Source organism: Ailuropoda melanoleuca, chromosome 10, assembly GCF_002007445.2.
Source record: "Ailuropoda melanoleuca isolate Jingjing chromosome 10, ASM200744v2, whole genome shotgun sequence".
Lineage (NCBI taxonomy): Eukaryota > Metazoa > Chordata > Mammalia > Carnivora > Ursidae > Ailuropoda > Ailuropoda melanoleuca.
In genome coordinates this window covers 45,004,170-45,017,475 of record NC_048227.1, presented here as the reverse complement: position 1 = coordinate 45,017,475, position 13,306 = coordinate 45,004,170, and positions in this window count along the sequence as shown.

Sequence of the window (13,306 nt, the reverse complement as noted above, 5' to 3'; positions counted from 1 at the left end):
TTATCCATTTACCTGTCGACAGACATCTGGGCTCTTTTCATAGTTTGGCTATTGTGGACATTGCTGCTATAAACATTGGGGTGCATGTGGTTCTTTGAATCAGTATGTTTGCATCCTTTGGATAAATACCTAGTAGTGCAATTGCTGGGCAGTAGGGTAGCTCTATTTTTAACTTTTTGAAGAATCTTCATTCTGTTTTCCAGAGTGGCTGCACCAGTTTGCATTCCCACCAACAGTGTAAGAGGGTTCCCCTTTCTATGCATCCTCACCAACATCTGTTGTTTCCTGAGTCGTTAATTTTAGCCATTCTGACCTATGTGAGGTAGTATCTCATTGTGGTTTTGATTTGTATTTCCCTGAGAATTTTTTAGGCCACTGTCTAGGGATAGCCATCTGTCATGTCAAGAGGACACTCAACCAGCCTATGGAGAGGTTATCATGGAGATGAAATGAGGTTTCTTGTCAATAGCCAATACCAACTTTACATACATGTGAGTAGCCACTTTGGAAGTGAATCTATCTCTCAGGCCCAATAAAGACAAGGGATAACTGCAGTCCTAGCCAGCACCTGACTGAATCCCATGAGAGACAAAAGTTCTTAGCCAAGATGCCTCAGAATTTTGGACACAAAGAGTCTGTGGGAGATAATAAATATTTAAAGTTTAAGCTACTATGTTTGGGGATAATCAATTATGCCGCAGATAATCAATGTGCCTGCAGATATCCAGAGAAAGTGCATTGCCATCAGAAAGAACAGCACGGGCAAAGCTCTGAGGTAAGATATGTTTCAGAAGAGTGAGGAGGCCAGTGGGGTTGTAGCTGAGGGAGCAAGGAAAAGAATGTAAGAATTAGAGTTAAGTGAGGAAACAGAAGCCAGACAAGATAAGACTGAATCAACCCCAGCAACTGCACTACTAGGTATTTATCAAAGGATACAAACATAGTGACTTAAAGGGGCACATACACCCTAATGTTTATAGCAGCAATGTCCACAATAGCCAAACTAGGGAAAGAGCTCAGATGTCCATCGACAGATGAATGGATAAAGAAGATGTGAGATATATACAGATAGATAGATTATAGATATAGATATAGATATATATAAAGGAATGTTAGTCATCAAAAAGAATGAAAACGTGCCATCTGCAATGAAGTGGATGGAATTAGAGTGTATTATGCTAAGTGAAGTAAGTCAGAGAAAGATAATTATCATATGATTGACTCATATGTGGAATTTAAAACAAAACAGATGAACACAGGGGAAGGGAAGGAAAAATAAAATAAGACGAAAGCAGAGAGGGAGACAAACCATAAGAGACTCTTAACTATAGGAAACAAACTGAGGGTTGCTGAAAGGGAGGTTGGTGAGGGGATGCGGTAACCAGGTGATGGGCATTAAGGAAGGCACTTGATATAATGAGCCCAGGGTGTTATATGCAACTGATCAATCATGAAACTCTACTTCTGAAACTAATAATACACTATATATTAATGAATTGATTTTAAATAAAAAAATAAAAGATAAGAAAATCTAACAAAAAATAAAATAAAATAAAGTAAAAATAAAAATAAATTCTAAAAAACTTTAAAAAAAGACAGGATTTTGTATATTGAGAAAGATGGAGAGCAGATAGAAATTTTAAACTCAGAAGCAACATAATCTGACTTAACCTTTAAAACATTCACTCTAGCTGAGGTTCAGAATACACTGGGGGCAGGGAACAAGCTTGGAAGTAAAGAGACTAGTTAGGAGACTACTGCAATAATCCAGGCATACTTGATAGAGACTTGTAACTCACTGATCCCAGTGAAAGTGGTAGAAAGTGGATAGATTCCAGATATCACATGGAAGACAGAAGTCAAGAATTAGGTGCTGGTGAACAAAAAAGATGAATCAAGGATGACGTGAACATTTTAGCCTTAACAGGTAGTGTAAGAGATAAATCTGATAGGATTAAAAACTAAATAGCTATAATATTTCATGAGAAAACTACAAGGTGGTGTGGAAAAAATATGTAGATTCAGAAGAGATCAAATCGTGCTTCCACAAATGGAACATTTTAGTTTGAAATTAAAAATCTCTCCAGAAAAAAAGCAGAAAGGGATGAAAAGAGAGAATTAATGGGTAGGAAAAAAATGAACACAAAAATTATCCAGCATAGCACAAAGACCTAGATAGATAATCTCTCAGAGATAGTATGAGAGATAAGTTATGAGATAAGGAGGATAGAGTAAAAATGTTCAACATGAATACAAGGCTGGTAGTTTCAAAATACCTAGAAAAGTACTTTAAACATAGTAGCTTTCACTAAATATTGACATTTTTTATGGAATTAATAATGGTCCTAGAAGAAAAGTGTCAAGAGGATGAGAGAGAAGATTCCAGTCCAATGATTCCACTTGAGGGATTCCAGCACCTGAGGGGAGCACAGAAATACAAAAAGACGGATTGAGGAGTATAGGAAACATAAATCCACACTACCTTCATCATTCTTCCCCCAAGCCTGGGCAGCCCAGGGCAGACAAGGACACTCTCCCTGTGAGAGAAGAGAGTGAAATGAGCATTTGACTTCACCATGGACCCCAGAGCAGGCCTGCCCACACCAGACAGACTCCTGTGGCCACAGACAGCCCCCTACAGACTCCCACAAACTCAGGCCACTGACGTACACTGGTACCCTCGAGTGGCTCCTGTGCCCCCAACACATGTGGCATGAGGCTCCTGTCAGGCTCCCTCAAGCCTAGAATCTCAGCTACCCCCATCCTGCCAGCCCCTGCAGCCCTGGGCAGTTCCCAAGGTTCCAGGAGGCTCCTATGACACCAGGGAGTTAATTGTAAAAGAAATGTTTATGAAAAACACATAAAACTTCACTAAGGAACAAAAAAAAAATTTAAAAGATAAATAAAGGGAGAAAAACATACCAGACTTTTGGATGGAAATATAGGATGCTATAAAGGTATCCATTTTCCAAAAATTATCTGTAAATATAATGAAATTCTAACCAATATCCCAAAAGGATATATTTCAAATTTGACAAAAAGTAATTCTACGCTACATCTGGAAAAAAGATGGTGCTGTCCTTATAACTTGTCCCCTTAGAGAAGGCCATGCTTGAGGAAAGCATTGTAATATATTTTACACCTCTCTGAAGAATATACCACATATAAAGGTGGACAGAAAATTTAGTATGTGACTGCTGTGAGTTAACTTCATATCTTGATAGGTGCCTTATTCCACACTAATTTCTTACAATGCTCCTAAGAAGGAAACCCATGTTTCAAAATTGTATGTCCATCAAACAGATTTCGGTACTTAGATTTACAAATAAAGAATTGACCAAGCTTCAATTTCTAACTTATTCTTTCATAAATGGGAAGTAAAGTAAACACTGATATTTATTGAGCACCTTTAATTTTCTAGGAATTTTGCATGCATTTTCTCACTCAATCTTTATACAAACACCATGAGATAGATATGCCAATATTCCCATGAGAAAATTAAAACTCATTGAAATTAAACACCAGTTGTTCAACTACTTATTGATAAACTCAGTCAATCCTAGGACTTTGGAGCTCTAAGTTCAGGTCCCTTTATTTTGCTGTTATTTTCTTATGGCTTTATTGCTTTTTTAAAAAATCTCTTTAATCATTTTTAATATTCTTACTTTAAATGTTATTATGTCTAGTTTGGTCATTCTTCTCCATCGTATCTGAAAATTCGCATTAGTAATTTGCTCTGCATTTATGAGTTTTGTTTAGTTCAAATTTTATTTATCTGTTTTATTTATTATTTTCTAGTGAAGGCCCTAAAGTTGTTGAGGAAATGTCACTTCGAAGATGTTTTGGCTTGTTTATTCTGGGCGTTTCAAGGACTTCAATGATCTTGGGCCAATTTTTTTTGTTGAATATTTGCCATGTAGTTCTCAGCTATGCAAGATATGTACATTATCACTCTCTTTCTACATGTAAGGTAGGCTTGGGATTTTGACTTGTGTTCAGTGACATTTTCCCTCAAGAGATAGAGACAAGAAATTCCGTTAATGCTTTTCAGAAGAGAGGCTGGAGAGAAGAGTGCTGTGTGTTCTATGGGCCCTTTCCTTGTGCAGCCCTGAGGTCATTGTATGCATTCTCGCATGTCTCATAAACTTTAGAGCCCACTTCTCCAACTCCTCCAAGACCTTCTAGAACCCCAGTCCCTCAGTCATCTGGGTATTGACCTCGACCTACTACTTTTGCACTGATTTTGTAATTGATTTCAAGCACATGTGGATTCACTTTTAATTCTTTTTAGGTCAGATATTTGACTTTTTTAAACTAGTATTTTCATATGTTTTTAAAGGAACATTTCCTCATTGCCCCTTCACATAAGCTGTCTTGGAAACCATGCTCTATCTTCCCTCATTTTTTAGCCCTATGGACTGAGAACTGTTTCTCTCTACCCTTGCCTGACTTTTGTTGGTTTTTCATTTTCTTTTAATCCCATGTATTTTCTAGTCCCTAACTCTTCCTTATTTCTTGATTTCTTCTCCATTCTTCCCTTTTCCTAAGGTGCCTCTTCCTCTTTATTTATCCACAACATCAGCCAGCCCCTTTCTCCATCATTTTTTTCTACTTTTCATGTAACTTACTATTTATTAGCTATAAATTTTGTTTGGCTGTCTCTTGTTATACAGAGATATAAGTCACAGCTGTAATATTATGCTATATTTTGTGTGCTTCATTGGTTAGCTCAGAACACTACAAGAAATTAACAACCAAAATGGGACTTTAGGGATCAAATTATGATGAAAAATTAATTAAGTTAATTAACTGCAACTTGGAGTTTGAATGTACAGAACTCTTTCAGGTAATTAGCACTCCTATAGGCTAGGGACTCTATTATTTAGGATGTAACAAAGTGTGACGTTTAAACTGAAATCAGGTAATTTATGGAAAAACTCTATCTCAACTATAAGTCCTAAATAAATATCAGGCATTTAATTTTTAAAGGTAAGATCTGTTAAACACGTCAAGACAGCTTTCAAATGAAGATATTCTGTAAATGTGATTCTCATTCTAATTTAGAAAGATAGGTAAAAATCACAGCAAACATTTCTTTGATTGATGTAAGGATGTAGTTTATCATTTGGAGGTCACCTTTGAACAGGATCTAGTTTGTATAGTAGAAATAATATTAGCTCACACTTACTGGGTACCTACCATGTGCCGGGGATATATTTAATCATTCATCTCCTTCTAAAATGACCCTAAGAAAGAGCTTATATCATTATTTCATCTTACATATGAGAAACTAAGGTACAAACAGCTTAAGTAACTTGTTCAAGGTCACAAAGATGTTGAGTTTTGGGGTTGGGATTTAAAATTAGGCAAGTTGGCTCCATTCCGGCCTATTAGGAATCACTACACCGTGGGGCTCCTGGGTGGCTCAGTCGTTAAGCGTCTGCCTTTGGCTCAGGGCATGATCCCGGCGTTCTGGGATCGAGCCCCATATCAGGCTCCTCCGCTGGAAGCCTGCTTCTTCCTCTCCCACATCCCACTCTCTGGATGTCTCTATCTCTGTCAAATAAATAAATAAAATCTTAAAAAAAAAAAAAGAATCACTATACCTTAAGAACTATACTCAAAATTTAAAGCAACAACATTATAAGAACCATGGAGTCTTTGGATAATTAATATGAATTGAAACCTATCCATGTACTTTTTCACCTAAGTAGCTATTAATGTTTTAATTATTTCATAAATGTCTATACATGAAGAACTAACACTTGGAGTTTTTTCAAAGCTGAAAAGGAATTCCTTAATATGCTGCCATTATGGGTGGATGTTGTGACACTTGAATTTAACTACTTTAGTAATACCATAAGAAGAGAAGCAGAGATCATTAAGGTCGTCTATAAAGAGAAATTAGAGGAAACATTCATCACAGAGCCATTTTTACCTGGCTTTGGTCCAAGGATTCATAGTAGCCACTTGTGACTTTATTAAGATAAAGACAAATAGAAAAGAAAATAATCACAAATAAAGAAAATTATTTTTGACAATCTCTACTCTCAGGTACTAAACTAAAAATAAAAGATTTCAATTTTTCTTATGCAACATGTTGTAAAATTATTGCACGATTTCTTTTGATTACAAACAATATATACAAATTGTAGAAAATTTGGAAACACAGAAGAATAAAAAGAAAGGCAAAAAAGAAAAAGAAAGGAACAAAGGAAGGGAGGAAGAAAGGGAGGAAGGGAAAAAGACAAAAGCGGGATGAAAGGAAGGAAGGAGGGAGGGAAGGAAGAAAAGAAAGAAAAAAGAAAGAGAAAGTAATAAGGAAAAGAAAAGAAAAATTGCCTATTATCCAACCTCTCAGAAGTAATTGCTTTCAATATTCCACTGTACATTATTGCTAATAAGTATTATATATCATTAAAATATTCACACACAATGCAACATACATACTCAATTGTAGTTTACTTCTTTTTCAGGTATCAGTGTATTATGGGTAAGGCATGTCCTGTGTCATTAATCAATTTTTTTCACTTTTTGTTTTGAAATTACTCCAGATTTAGGGGCGCCTGGGTGGCACAGCGGTTAAGCGCCTGCCTTCGGCTCAGGGCGTGATCCCGGCGTTATGGGATCGAGCCCCACATCAGGCTCCTCTGCTATGAGCCTGCTTCCTCCTCTCCCACTCCCCCTGCTTGTGTTCCCTCTCTCGCTGGCTGTCTCTATCTCTGTCAAATAAATAAATAAAATCTTAAAAAAAAAAAAAAGAAATTACTCCAGATTTAAACTCAATATGAAATATTTTGTATCTTTCACAAAACAATAAAAACTTTCAAAACTAATAAATTAACATTGTTTTAATACTAGTTCTAACCTAGAGACTCACTGAAATTTCATCAATTGTCCCATTAATGTCTTTTTTTTCTGGTCCAGGATTCAATCAGGACCACATACGGCATTTAGATATCATGTTTCTTTGGACTGCTTTAATCTGGAACAATTCCCCAGTTTTTATCTTTTATGATTTTTAATCTTTTGAAGAGTACTGGCCAATTATCTTTGGAATGTTCTGATGGTTCAGGTTATACATTTTTGGCAAGTATATCACAGAAGTAATGTAGTGTCCTTCCTAGTGCATCATATCAGGAAGCTCAAGTTATTCATATGTCCCATTACTGTGACATTAACTTTGTTCACTGAGATGGGATCTGGTAGGTCATTCTACTATAAAGCTACCATTTTTTCTCTGTGTATTTCATAAGTATCTTATGAGAAGATATTTAAGATTTATGTAAATTTATTTCTTTCATAGTTTCACCTACTAATTTTATCATCCTTTGATAATTCTTGCCTAAGCAGTTATAATTTCAGTGTTTACCAAATTGCAATTTTTTTCCATCATTCCTCTACAATTATTAATTTGAATTTTACTATAAGGAAGGACTGTCACTTCTCATTTATTTATTTATTCATATGTGTGTGTGTGTCTGTGTGTGTGTGTATGGACTCATGTATATTTCTTTTATGTTTTACAATCCATTACTACTGTTGTTTATTTTCTTGCTCAAATTGTACCAGATTGGCCACTGGAACATCTCCCAACAATTTTTTGAGCACTCCCTTAATTTCTAGCATTGCAAGATATTCCTGACTTATCATGGACTTTCCCTGCCCTCGAATCTGCTATTTCTCCAAGGGAATGGTTCTGTCTGTTGGAGAGTAGCATTAAGAAACCAAGATACAGGCACTCAGCATGTTGATTGCTAGTTGCATTTTATTGTTTCCAGGCCCTTTTAGTAGACAAAACTAGGAAATATATGTATGTATATACACTAATATACGCACATTTATTTTTTGTCTGTCTGTATGTATATATCTGTCTATAATAGAAATCATGAATTTATGTGGATTTAATTTTACTCTAACAGTTTCTAGCCTCCTGTCTTTCCTGATTTACAACTCCTTTCCTTCAAAATAAGAAACCTGGCACTTATTACCCACATTGTCCACTTATTTGCTCAATCAAGAATATACATAGTTTCCCAATTACTAACCCACTCTCCTACTGAAATATGATAGTTAGTATATATGAAAGTTATTTTTGACTATGTTCTTATTTTTTAAAAGATTTTATTTATTTATTTGAGGGAGAGGGAGAGCGAGAGTGAGAGAGAGAGAGACAGAGAGAGAATGAGCAGGGGGAGGGGCAGAGGTAGAGGGAGAAGCAGACTCCCAGCTGAGCAGGGAGCCCAATGCCAAACTCCATCCCAGGACCCTAAGATCATAACCTGAGCCGAAGGCAGACACTCAACCGACTGAGCCAACCAGGCGACCCTATGTTATTCATTTGTAGTAATATTAAGTTCATTTATCCTTTAGGCTCCCTCCCTAAATCCTAGTATGTATTAATTAGTTAATTAATTAACTCAGAAGGACCCATACGTGGCTTAAAGCTCTGCTGCTGTTGTCCTGAAATTACTAACTTTTGAACCATGGGCCCCTCATTTTTATTTTGCACTTGGCCATCCAAATTACGTAACAGGTCCCGTTTCCTAATGGAGGCATCAATATACTCATATAGTAGCTTCCATGTCCACCTGCTTCATCACTTCAGAATAACTGATGACCTCCATCATCCCTTACTTCTTATTCACTTCTCCTTTTCCAAGGAGAGTTTGTTATTGAATTATTAATTCTGTGATCTCCAATTTCTTAAGAAATACTCATTTTACTTGTTTACTCTTCAACTTCCTCAAACATGGTCACGAATCTGCAACTCAAATGAGGAACCCCATTGTGACTTATTAACTCATCAAGCTAAAATTATATTTATGTCAAACATCTCAAAAATGCTTTTATTTTCTCTCTACTCACATTACTTCTTAAATTTTTACAAGAAAGCTTTTTCCTTGAAACTTCATTTTCAAAGTTGCACGGTGATCTACTAATTGCCTAATCAGTACACTTTCCCAAGTTTTTCACATTTCCTTAACAATGCCTCCATTAATAACCACTTTTTCCTACTTGACGTTTTCTCCTCAACTATCTTTCATGATATAGAACATCCCTTTCCCCCCTCTTCTCTGGTGCTTTTTCTTTCCTTCAGTCTGCCTTCTGTGGATCTAAATATGGCACGTGCCTTAAGGCTCAATCTTCAATCAAAAGAAAAAGAGGGGTAGGAGAATTTAAAGGCAGGATGCAGACGTACAATTCAGAACCAAAAAGAGTGCTGGAGAAAAGTAGAAAACTGAGAAATTCTCAGAACTGAACTACAGAAATCTGGAAACCTTTCTCCAGGGTTTTATTATTAAAGTGTTCCAGTCTGTTGATACCTAACATTCTGGGAGCTTTCAAATTCCCAAAAAAGAGGATCTGATTGAGGCATCTTCTGCCTTGAGTCAACCATCTTTGGCCCCGTACAAAACTAGGAACAGAGTCACGGTCAGAGGCTGGAAAAGACCCCAGCTGGAATTCACTGAAGATATTCACTGTGAGTGTCTTTTACACTCCCTCATTGAAGAAAATATTTCTGGATTGTTTTTCCCATTTCCCATCCCCACCATATCCCACGTGTGATAACGTTTAAAGCAGACAATAAAAACCTAGCCAGTAAGTACCCAGGAAAGAGTGGCTGAATGAGGATACTCTAAAAAAATATATCTCAGATAAAAGATGAGTCGCAGGGAAGAAAATAAACAATGGTTTTCAAATATGTTAAACATATCATAATGAGAAATAGTCAACTAATTTCACAGCCTCAGGGAACAGAAATGAGTATCACAATGCAAAATATGGTGATCATATTTCTGAAGTTCAAAGTAAGGAGGAACATTTTTTAAATTACAAAGTTTTTCATTAACACTATTACGAGAATTTGAACACTCAATACATGTTATGAGAAAATTCAAAGTTTCCCCTCACTGGTGATGTTCAAATTGAAAATCAGTCATCATCTATAAGGAATATTCTGGAAAAATATCCTGGTACTATTTGCAAATCCGTAGTAGCCATTGTCCAAGAATATAAGTATCTAATATTGGCATTGGAATGGATCTTATATAATCTAGTCTACTTACATCACTCTATAAATGAACAACTGAAACCCTGAGTTATGTGGCCACAAGGCTGGTTGGTGACAGAATGACCAGAAACAGCATTTATGAGTGCTCCACAAACCTGGAACAGAGTACAATATCCACAGAGGAACATAACAGGTCGCAAGCAGGAATACTGGTTAATCTTAGTTCTTAATGTCAAAAGTTATTCTGACAGGCTAAAGCTATAAAGTTTGCCAGAGCACTCTATTCTTATGCTGGGGGAATAGCTAAGCTGGCAGTTTTTTCCACCCAGGATAATGAAAAATGTTTCCATAACTTTTTAAAATATAAAAATAATATAAAGCAAAACCAAAAAATGTAAAAACAGAGGGAAGAAAAATATCTGATAGGGTCATTCACATACAATTATTTTGGTATTTTGACTTACTTAATTCCAATATTTATTACTGATGTATATGTTTTTACATGGCTTATATACACACACATTTCCCTGTATAAAATTTCACTTTATTTTTACTCTTCTCCTAGGTATTATCACCCACTCTTAAACAGTTCTTTACTTTTCTTTTAACTGTTTTTTTTTTTTTTAAGATTTTATTTATTTATTTGACAGAGAGAGAGAGAGTGAAGAGCACAAGCAGAGGGAGGGGGAGAGGGAGAAGCAGGCTCCCCGCTGAGCAGGGAGCCCCTGATATGGGGCTCGATCCCAGAACCCTGGGATCATGACCTGAACCAAAGGCAGGGCCTTAACCAACTAAGCCACCCAGGCACCCCTTTAAAGGAGTTATTGAAGAACAATTTTGATAAAATTATATCTTAATAATGTGTTTTTTAAAGGAAGTAGTTGAATATAACAGCATTTTTTCTCATATTACAGTAATGTTCTGATGTATCTAGGTCTTCAGGTTTAACTCGAAAAGATTCTCTAATCACCGGGACAGGAGACTCTGTCTTTCCTCCACACTCAGCCTCATCTGTGAATAACTTAAGGCAGAACAGATTTGTGACTATACTCCAACCTGTATCTTGGCCATGTATCACAAGTTCTCATCATAGGTAATGCTTCTCCTCTCTAGAGCAATACAGATGTTGTGTGACTTTTTTCCCCTCAAATAAATACAGCAAATTAATGCAAAATATCCCATGTAAACATGCATTTGCACTTAGGCCCATGTAAGATTCTTGCGTTTTTCTATCTGGAGAAAGGGATCTTTTTCTTTCAGAGTTAAGCATGCATTTTTCTAGAATATTATCTTTTTAAAGTTAATTCCTTGTCATAATTGAGCAAGAAATGTTGGAGAATTGTCATTATGGTGAAAATGAGCATATGAATCATATGAAGGACTAAGAGAGTTCAGAATAGGAGAAAGCATGAGCATTTAGATTCATATTAGAGAAAGGGAGAAAAAGACATAGAACAATATTTTTATTTTTAATAATATTTCTGAGCATATTTGAATTCTAAAACCAACTAGAGACAGAAATATCCAACTCTACAGCCATTCTGGAAAACAGTGTGGAGGTCCCTTAAAAAGTTAAAAATTGAGCTACCCTATGACCCAGCCATTGCACTACTGGGTATTTACCCCAAAGATACAGACGTAGTGAAGAGAAGGGCCATATGCACCCCAATGTTCATAGCAGCATTGTCCACAATAGCTAAATCGTGGAAGGAGCCGAGATGCCCTTCAACAGATGACTGGATTAAGAAGTTGTGGTCCATATATAAAATGGAATATTACTCAGCTATCAGAAAGAACGATTTCTCAACATTTGCTGCAACATGGATGGCACTGGAGGAGATAATGCTAAGTGAAATAAGTCAAGTAGAGAAAGAATTATCACATGATTTCTCTCATCTATGGAACATAAGAACTAGGAAGATCGGTAGGGGAAGAAAGGGATAAAGAAAGGGGGGGTAATCAGAAGGGGGAATGAAGCATGAGAGACTATGGACTCTGAGAAACCAACTGAGGGCTTCAGAGGGGAGGGGGGTGGGGGAATGGGATAGACCGGTGACGGGTAGTAAGGAGGGCACATATTGCACGGTGCACTGGGTATTATATGCAAATAATGAATCATCGAACTGTACATCAGAAACCAGGGATGTACTGTATGGTGACTAACATAATATAATAAAAAACATTAAAAAAATATCCAACTCTTCATCCTTTATTAAACATCAGCTATTAACGATATGTGCAACAATGATCAAATCCTTTAGGAGTCTTAGTTTATTCATCTGTTATTAGTGGAATAAATGATGCAGTTTCAAAGATGCCTTCCTATTCTTCAAATCTAGTCTGTTATTCAATGCTTGCCACCATCACCATCACCATCACTGTCATAATTAAAACTTAGTGAGAATACAAAAGATTATTAAACATGATCCTTCCGTCAATGGGCCTCCATCTACAGTAGTGAAATACAGTTACATCAAGATTATCAATAATGACAATATACAGGTTAAATATTCTATGTTAACTTAAAATCCATCAGTGACCACTCATTCGCCAACCTTTTTTGTAAGAACTTTAAAAAAACATAGGTTTGGTGATTGGACCATAATATTTATAATATCTAATCTTTGTTTCCTTGGAGTGAGAGCTTAAAGACTTCTCTGAAGATCTATGTGTGCAAAATCCTAGATTTTTATCTTTTTCTAATCTGTTATCATGGACTTACTACTTAAACTTAAGGATGAACAAAAAACGTAAGGATGTTTTTCTTTAATGATTACATACTGAGCCTTTTCAAAGCATTTCACTTAGTATTCATAGATCCAACTCTTGGCACACATATTTTGTTTTTTGTATAATATCTAATTATCTTACATAATTACAATTTTATTTAAACCATTATAAGCAGATTTGAAAACAAATTCATCTTACTCTTGTTAAGCATATGAGTTTCTGGTGAAACAGAAGTGCACAGGTATAATGGAACATGCTCTGTGACAGATATTCACTGCAGTGCATAGTGTCATTTACAGAGGGACAGCTGAGTGCCTCTTAATCCAGCAGTTGTGTTCAGTGGAGACTGGGTGAGAGAGCTTTACTGTATTTGGAGATAACACATATGCATACAAACAAGTGTGTAAAAATATGGTAGAAATTACTATAGAACAATGTAATGAATATATAAATACACACAATAACAATGTCTAATAAATGAAAGGACAGTGTATAGCAACTGATAATTCCAGAAAGAATTTTTCAAGATAAAGAGTGTTAGGAGGTAACAGATTTTTTTTA